Below are 9197 nucleotides of genomic sequence, written 5' to 3'. Positions count from 1 at the left end.
AATTCAATTCAATTTACGGTCATGGGGAGAATGCACCGTAGTCGGGATCGAACCTGGGTCTCTGGCACTGCAAGCGCTGTAAGGCAGCAACTCTACCGCTGCACCACCGTGGCCGCCCTTAAATTGTTCATCAAACACGAGGGATTTGCACTCGACTAGCGTGCAGCTGCTGTGTAACCACAGGGGAATTATGTTACGGTGCGTACAGGGTTCGCTGTCAGCTGCCGTGAAGCTTTGATCCTGCTTTCAGCTTTAACTCCTTTCACCCCTTTGCACTTCAAGTAGACTTAGCAGAAACCACTTGGAATCAAGGGACCTTCGTAGAAACGGTGATGAACAGACCCTTCAGCCCATCTTGCCCACGACGACCAAGATGCCCCATCTACACCAGTCCCACCTACCTGTATTTGGCCCATATCCCTCTAAACCTGTCCCATCCATGTACCTGTCCAAATGTCTTTTCAATGTTGTGGTAGTCACAGCCTCAACTACCGCCTCTGGCAGCTCGTTCCATACACCCACCACCTTTGTGTGAAAAAGTTACCCCTCAGATTCCTATTAAATCTTTTCCCCTCCTCACCTTAATCCTACAGTATGTCCCCTGGTCCTCGATTCCCCTACTCTGGGCAAGAGACTCTGTGCGTCCACCCGATCTATTCCTCTCATGATTTTGTACGCCTCTATAAGATCACCTCTCAACCCTCCTGCGCTCCAGGGAATAAGAGTCCCAGCCTGCTCAACATCTCCCTGTAGCTCGGACCCTCGAGTCCTGGCAACATCCTCGTAAATCTTCTCTGCGCCCTTTCCAGCTTGACAGAGCTATGGTGATTCTCCACGCATCTCACGGTTAACAAGTTCAGAGGAAGAGTCTCATGGCAAATTAATGTAGTGCCATCTTGAGTCATCATTGGAGATGAGGAAAATGGAGACATCCCAGCTGCCTTTTGATGGAATCAATGATCATCCTGCCACTCGCCTGCAATACTCACTGCTGCTCACTGATGCCAACAGTGACTTCAGTATGACCTGCCGCATATGTTCTTATCTTGACTCTACTATGTCTCATGTTGGAAGGAACTGCAGCTGCTGGTTTAAATCGAAAATAGACACAAAATGCTGGAGTACCTCAGCGGGACAGGCAGCACCTCTGTCCCGCTGAAGGCTCAGGAAGACTCAGTCTGAAGAAGGGTCTCGACCTGAAACGTCACCCATTCCTTCTCTCCTGAGATGCTGCCTGTCCTGCTGAGTTACTCCAGCATTTTGTGTCTATCTACTATTTCTTGTGTTTAAAATGACACCGCCCTCCGACTAAAGAAATTCCCCCTCATCAACATGTTGTAGTTATAGGCCGGTCCCACTTAGGCGACTGTTTAGGCGAGTGCAGGAGACACTGCGCTCGCCACATGGTCGCCACGTGTTCGCTGGTGGTCCCTGGTGAGTCTCCTTCACGGTCGCGAGGAGTTCACGCATTCTGGGAACTAGTCATGGCCTCAGTATGGTGGCCGCAAATTTCTCAACATGTTGAAACATTTTCTGCGACCAAAAATTGGTCGCCATGGAGAAAATCGCTAATCCCTTAGTCGTAGATGCAGTTGTAGTGGGGTCGCCATGTAGTTATGGGTAGTCGAGGTAGTCGTAGGTAGTTTTAGTTAATCGCCTTTGCTGACCAGTCATTTTCGTTGGCTCATTGGGGAAAAAAACGTAAGCACGAGTTTTCAGAACCAAAGATAACCGACCGTTAATGTTAAATGTCCGCCGAGCTTCACAGCTCCCCCCCCGCTTGCCCTGTCCCCCGCCTCTGCGAGGTGTTTGTGTGTATGTGTTCCACTCTGACAGTCGCCGTTCCAGTTCCCTGACAGTCGCCGGCAGGCCGCTAAAAAATCGCCTAAGTGGGACAAGCCCATCACGGATATAAGACGCTAATGAGGGCGCATTTAGAGTATTTAGAGTGTCCAGTTCTGGGCACCATGTTAGAGGAAAGATGTTGTCAAGTTGGAAAGGGTGCAGAGATGATTTACGAAGGTCTGAGCTGCAGGGAGGGGTTGAGCAGGTTGGGTCTCTGTTTCCTGGAGCACAGGAGGATGAGGGGTGATCTTATAGAGGTGTATAAGATCATGAGAGGAATAGATCGGGTAGAGTCTCTTGCCCAGAGCAGGGGATTCGTGAACCAGAGGGCATAGGTTTAAGATGAAGGGGGGAAAGTTTTACAGGAAACTGAGGGGTAATATTTTTAAAGATGGTGGGTGTATGGAACGAGCTGCCAGAGGAGGGAATTGAGGCAGGGACTATCATAACGTTTAAGAAGCAATTAGATAGATAATTAAACTGGGTGGCACGGTGGCGCAGCGGTAGAGTTGCTGCTTTACAGCACTTGCAGCGCCGGAGACCGGTTCGATCCCGACTACGGGTGCTGTCTGTACAGAGTTTGTACATTCTCTCCGTGACCTGAGAGGGTTTTCTCCGAGATCTTCGGTTTCCTCCCACACTCCAAGGACGTACAGGTATGCAGGTTAATTGGCTCAGTGCAAGTATAAATTGTCCATAGTGTGTGTAGGATAGTGTTAATGTGCAGGGATCGCTGGTCGGCACGGACACGGGTGGGCCGAAGGGCCTGCTTCCTCGCTGTATCTCTAAACTAAACATTGGTAGGACAGGTTTAGAGGGATACGGGCCAAACCCAGGCAGGTGGGACTAGTGTAGCTGGGACATGTTGGTCGTCGCGTGGGCAAGTTGAGCTGAAGGGCCTGTTTCCACGCTGTATCACTCTATGACTCCCAAAGCAGATGGGGATTTGTGCAGAGTTCAAGGCGTGAGCTTGCAAATGTCATTGACATGGGGAGTGATGTACTGGAAAGGACTTGCGAAGGGGGAGTGAGATATGGGAGTCAGGATTTCGGTGAATGTGTTAATGTACGCGTCTTTCTTGCAATGCTTCGATCACTGAGTTACCTCCTACGTGGTACCCAAGATCACCATCACACCATGCTGGCTTCCTGTACACCCTCCCAGATCTTCACACTTTTCAGCGGCACATCCAGTAGGTGGCTTTTAAATCATATTCTGACTTCTGCATCAGCATTCTGCTCGCAGGAGGATGAGGGGGTGATCTTACAGAGCTGTATAAAATCATGAGAGGAATAGATCGGGTGGACGCACAGAGTCTCTTGCCCAGAGTAGGGGAATTGAGGACCAGAGGACATAGGTTTAAGTTGAGGGGGGGAAAGATTTAATAGGAATCTGAGATAGACAAAAATGCTGGAGAAATTCAGCGGGTGAGGCAGTGTCTATGGAGCGAAGGAATAGGTGACGTTTCGGGTCGAGACCCTTCTTCAGACTGAAGGGTCTCGACCCTAAACGTCACCTATTCCTTTGCTCCATAGATGCTGCCTCACCCGCTGAGTTTCTCCAGCATTTTTGTCCACCTTTGAATTTTCCAGCATCTGTAGTTCTTTCTTGAACACAGGAATCTGAGGGGTGACTTTTTCACACAGAGGGTGGTGGGTGCATGGAACAAGCTGCCAGAGGAGGTAGTTGAGGCTGGGACTATCCCAACACTTAAGAAACAGTTAGACAGATACATGGATAGGACATGGATTAGAGGGATATGGGGCAAATGCAGGCAGGTGGAACCACTGCAGATGGTCGGTGTGAGCAAGATGGGATGAAGGGCCTGTTTCCACGATGTATCACTCTATGACTCTATGAAAGAAATGTCCATCATTAGCGGTGTCAACATGCATATTTAGGGAGACCCTTTGAACATAGAGTCATAGGGTCATAGAGTGATCTAGTGTGGAAACAGGTCAGTTGGCCCAACTTGCCCACACCAGCCAACAATGTTCCATCTACACTAGTCCCACCTGCCTGTACTTGGCCTATATCCATCCAAACCTGTCCTATCCATGTACCTGTCACAGCCTCAGTATGAACTAACATAACTTTAGAAAGGAGATGAGGAGGAATGTCTTTATTAAGAGGGTGGAATTCATTGCCGCTGTGGAGGCCAAGTCAATGGCTATTTCTAAGGAGGAGATTGAAAGATTCTTGATTAGTGCGGGTGTAAGGGATAATGGGGAGAAGGCAGGAGAATGGGGTTGGGAGGGAGAGATAGATCAGCCATGATTGAATGGTGGAGTAGACTTGATGGCTCATGGCCAAACTTAGTTTAGTTTTTAGTTTAGAGACGCAGCGTGGAAACAGGCCCTTCGGCCCACCGAGTCCGCACCGGCCAGCGATCCCCGCACCAGCCTGCACACACTGGGGACAATTATACATTTATACAATTATACCAAAGCCAATTAACCCACAAACCTGTACGTCTTTGGAGTGTGGGAGGAAACAAAAGATCACGGAGAAAACCCACGCAGTTCACGGGGAGAACGTACAAACTCCGTACAGACGGCACCCGTAGTCAGGATGGAACCCGGGTCTCTGGCGCTGTAAGGCAGCAACTCTACCACTGCGCCACCGTGCCGCCCGTAATTCTGGTGCTAGACTTATGAACCATAATTATACAGCTGACATTAAACTTAGAATGCAGAGACTGCCAACAGCATTCACCAACCCTCCCCCCTGTTACAATAAAAATAAGAATTAACAAGCTGAAAACCACAGAAGGAGAGACGAAATTATGAACTGATTGATGATCTTTTCATCGGCAAGAGTCTTAAAGTTTAGGCATTCCTGCTTTATAAGGTGCAGGTCAGACCGCAATTGGAGCATTGTGAGCTGTTCTTGGCCCCATATCTGAGGAATCCCCGTGGACTGTCACCTTGTCGTGGTGGAGAAGCTTGTGTGGTCCTGAGATCCTGAGAGCGATGCCGTCTGGAGCTGTGCTCCTGGTAGGGCCACCCATGGCGGTAAGGTCGAGGGGGAGGTCCCTGAAAAAGAGAAATCCGACCAAGACCTCAACGGTGGAACAGGCGGAGGACGATGCCTACCTTAGTGGAGCATCACAATGGCTGGGAAGGCGGATGAAGGCTGCAACAGAAAAGGGTCTCCGGTCGTCTTGGACTCCATGCCACTGGATCCTGACCGTGGGGTGGCTGTCTGTGCACCAGTCTCCCCACGTTAAACAGTCACGCACAGGCGTCGTCCATGAGAGGACAGTCATACTTGTTTCAAGTGACCGCCGATGATGATCTGAGGAAAGATATGGTGGCTCTGGAGAGGGTCCAGAGGAGGTTTACGAGAATGATCCCAGGAAAGGAGTGAGTTAACATACGTATGATGAGCGTTTATCGGCACTGGGCCTGTACTCGCTGGAGTTTAGAAGGATGAGGGGCGACCTCATTGAAGCAGAATAAAAGTATGTAGCTTTCGGAAGGAGATGAGGAGGAATTTCTTTAGTCAGAGGGTGGTGAATCTGTGGAATTCATTGCCACGGAAGGCTGTGGAAACCAAGTCAATGGATATTTTAACAGCAGAGATAGATAGATTCTTGATTAGTGCGGGTGTAAGGGGTTATGGGGAGAAGGCAGGAGAATGGGATGAGAGGGAAAGATAGACCAGCCATGATTGAATGGCGGAGTAGACTTGATGGGCCGAATGGCCTAATTCTGCTCCGATCACTCATGAACCTATGAAGGATGTGTTGGGTCTGGAGAGGGTCCAGAGGAGGTTTACAAGAATGATCCCAGGAATGAGTGGGTTAACATATGATGAGCATTTGACGGCACTGGGCCTGTACTCGCTGGAGTTTAGAAGGGTGAGGGGGGGGGTGGGGGGGGGGGGGGGGGGGGGGGGGTGGTGATCTAGCGTTTATAGATTATGATCAGGCTAGTTCAAGTTCAAGTGAGTTTATTGTCATGTGTCCCTGATAGGACAGTGAAATTCTTGCTTTGCTTAGCACACAGAACATAGTAGACATTTACTACAAAACAGATCAGTGTGTCCATATGCCACAATATATATATATGCACACATAAACAAATAAACTGATAAAGTGCAAATGGCATATAATGGGCCACCAATATAACCATATAACCATATAACAATTACAGCACGGAAACAGGCCATCTCGACCCTTCTAGTCCGTGCCGAACACGGAATATTCAGATTCTGCACATCCTTCATAGGTTCATGAGTGATAGGAGCAGAATTAGGAGCATTCCAAGATGGCGCCTGAATGCGGCGACTTTTGCGGAGCACCAGAACAGGCTACACAGTGGAACAAGATCAAGGGACAGAGAAACCTCCTCATGCTGACAAATGAACACAAGGATGTCCTGTGGTGCAAGATGGCGCTGGAGCTCGGCGACTCCTTGCGTGCTGGTCCCAAAAGGGACGGTACGTTGGAGCAGTGGTAGAGTTGCTGCCTTATACCAGCGCCGGAGACACCAGTTCGATCTAGAATTTAGGAGATTGAGAGGGGATCTTATAGAAACTTACAAAATTCTTAAGGGGTTGGACAGGCTAGATGCAGGAAGATTGCTCCCGATGTTGGGGAAGTCCAGGACAAGGGGTCACAGCTTAAGGATAAGGGGGAAATCCTTTAAAACCGAGATGAGAAGAACTTTTTTCACACAGAGAGTGGTGAATCTCTGGAACTTCCTGCCACAGAGGGTAGTCGAGGCCAGTTCATTGGCTATATTTAAGAGGGAATTAGATGTGGCCCTTGTGGCTAAGGGGATCAGAGGGTATGGAGAGAAGGCAGGTACGGGATACTGAGTTGGATGATCAGCCATGATCATATTGAATGGCGGTGCAGGCTCGAAGGGCCGAATGGCCTACTCCTGCACCTACTTTCTATGTTTCTATGTTTCTATGTTTCTATGATCCTGACTACGGGCGCCATCTGTACGGAGTCTGTACGCTCTCCCCGTGTTCCGTCCCACACTTCAAAAACGTTATTATTTTTTTTAAATTAAATTGTTGATAACATTAGTGACGCGGTGATGCTGGTTTCCGACGGGCATTCCTCACAATGCTGTGTACAGCAGTGATTGCCTCCCCTTCCCAGCTCTCCCTCAACCCACTGTCTCCGCCTCTTCCTTTCTTCTTCCCGCCCCCCCCCCACCCTCACATCAGTCTGAAGAAAGGTCTCGACCCGAAACGTTGCCTATTTCCTTCGCTCCATAGATGCTGCCTCACCCGCTGAGTTTCTCCAGCATTTTTGTCTACCTTCAATTTTCCAGCATCTGCAGTTCCTTCTTAATCAACAACGCAACTTCTACTGAAGTGTGGATGGCCGTTAGCTCGCTAGGAGCTCATCCGCCCTTTGACAGGTCTTGTTTTTAGTCCTGCTGGGGGTCCACAGCCCCCTCCTCACCAGGCAAACCCGGTGGGGGAGAAGGTTTAGTCGCGATTATCCGACCATGGAGCAGGTAGCACGGGATTACATGGTACCCGTGGCGGGGGGAACTCCCCCCGACCTGGCAGTTATATAAGGAACGAGCTGCCAGTGAGGGGTGGGGGGACAAAATGATTTAATTGGAACCCGAAGGGTGACTTTTTACCACAAAGAATGGTGGGTGTATGGAACGAGTTGCCAGAGGAGGTAGTTGAGGAAGTGACTATCAGAATGTTTCAGAAACATTTGGGCAGGTACATGGATTAGGACAGGTTTCGAGCGATATGGGCCAAAGGTGCTGCTAGTGTAGACAATAGACAAAAGACAATAGGTGCAGGAGTAGGCCATTCGGCCCTTCGAGCCAGCACCGCCATTCAATGTGATCATGGCTGATCATCCACAATCAGTACCCCGTTCCTGCCTTCTCCCCATATCCCCTGACTCCACTATCTTTAAGAGCCCTATCTAGCTCTCTCTTGAAAGTATCCAGAAAACCGGCCTCCACCGCCCTCTGAGGCAGAGAAGGTGGGGCATGTTGGCCGGTGTGGGCAAGTTGGGCTAAAGGGCCCGTTTCCACGCTGTGTGACTCGAGGACGGGAGGTGAAGCTGGCGCCAGCGGGGAGGGCAAGAGTTGGCATGGAGATGGCATGAGTGTAAGCAGAGACAGGGTCATGGAGAACATAGTGGGTGACGGGCAGATGGCACTTCTGCGGCACAAGGGCGGCAGATGTCCACTGCAATGTCAGCAATGAAGGCAGGCAGAAGCCTTGGACGTGTAGAATGCATTCCTGCAATAAACGTAATTATCTAAAGAGTTACGGGCTCAGTGCATAACCTCAGGGGACACGTCATCTCAAAAGGATATTTAAACATAAGACAGGAAGTGATTATCACTGAGTTCCAGAATGTTCTCTTCCTATTAAAAACCGCTGCGTCCCTCCTTCCTGTATTTCTAAACAGGAAGAAGAAGGGAATCTTTGTTTATTTAAAGAGGGGTGTTTTCATTGGCAACATTTGTTTCCCAGTTTTTCATTTAAAGGGAAATCAGACTCATTTGCAAATAGTGGGCGACACGGTGGAGCAGCGATAGAGTTGCTGCCTCACAGCGCCGGAGACCCGGGTTCCACCCTGACTACGGGTGCTGTCTGTACGGAGTTTGTATTTTCTCCCCATGACCTGCGTGGGTTTTCTCCGGGGACTCCAGTCCAGTTCATTGGCTATATTTAAGAAAGAGTTAGATGTGGCCCTTGTGGCTAAAGGGATCAGGGGGTATGGAGAGAAGGCAGGTACAGGATACTGAGTTGGTTGATCAGCCATGATCATATTGAATGGCGGTGCAGGCTCGAAGGACCAAATGGCCTACTCCTGCACCTATTTTCTATGTTTCTATGTTTCTCCCACACTCCAAAGGCGTGCAGATTTGTAGGTTAATAGGCTTTGGTAAAAATTGTAAATTTACCCGAGTGTGCAAGAAAGTGTTAGTGTACGAGGTGACCACTGGTCGGCGCGGACTCGGTGGGCCGAAGGACCTGTTTCCGTGCTGTATCTCCAAACTAAGCTGGCTGTATATACGAAGTTTGGACGCTCTCCCCGTGACCTGCGCGGGTTTTCTCCGGGATCTCCGGTTTCTTCTCACACTCCAAAGACGTACAGGTTTGCAGGTTAAATTGTCCCTGGTGTGCGTAGGATATTGCTGGTGCACGGAGTGATCGCTGGTTGGCGTGAACTCGGTGGGCCGAAGGGCTTGTTTCCGCGCTGTATCTTTAAACTAAACTTTTCGATAAATAGCCCAGCTGAGTTAGACCATAGAACATAGAACAGTACAGCACGGGAACAGGCCCTTCGGCCCACAATGTCTGTGCCGAGCATGGTCTGCTTACTTATCTGCTTACACATAACCCATATC

The 9197-nt window shown here is 49.6% G+C and overlaps 1 long non-coding RNA gene across 1 annotated transcript in view; it reads left to right on the top strand.

The window, feature by feature from the left end:
• The window catches only part of LOC116984632, a 13012-nt gene extending 4660 nt beyond the window's left edge, over positions 1 to 8352 (top strand). Inside the window, exons 2-3 of the long non-coding RNA XR_004415090.1 lie at positions 7037 to 7040; positions 8317 to 8352. This is a non-coding gene — a long non-coding RNA (uncharacterized LOC116984632). The remainder of the gene's footprint in view (positions 1 to 7036; positions 7041 to 8316) is intronic.
• The last annotated feature ends 845 nt before the right edge of the window (positions 8353 to 9197 follow it).

This window comes from Amblyraja radiata, chromosome 2, assembly GCF_010909765.2.
Source record: "Amblyraja radiata isolate CabotCenter1 chromosome 2, sAmbRad1.1.pri, whole genome shotgun sequence".
Classification (NCBI taxonomy): Eukaryota; Metazoa; Chordata; class Chondrichthyes; order Rajiformes; family Rajidae; genus Amblyraja; species Amblyraja radiata.
Note: the sequence above shows the minus strand (reverse complement) of the source record. Positions and strands in the feature narration are given on the sequence as shown.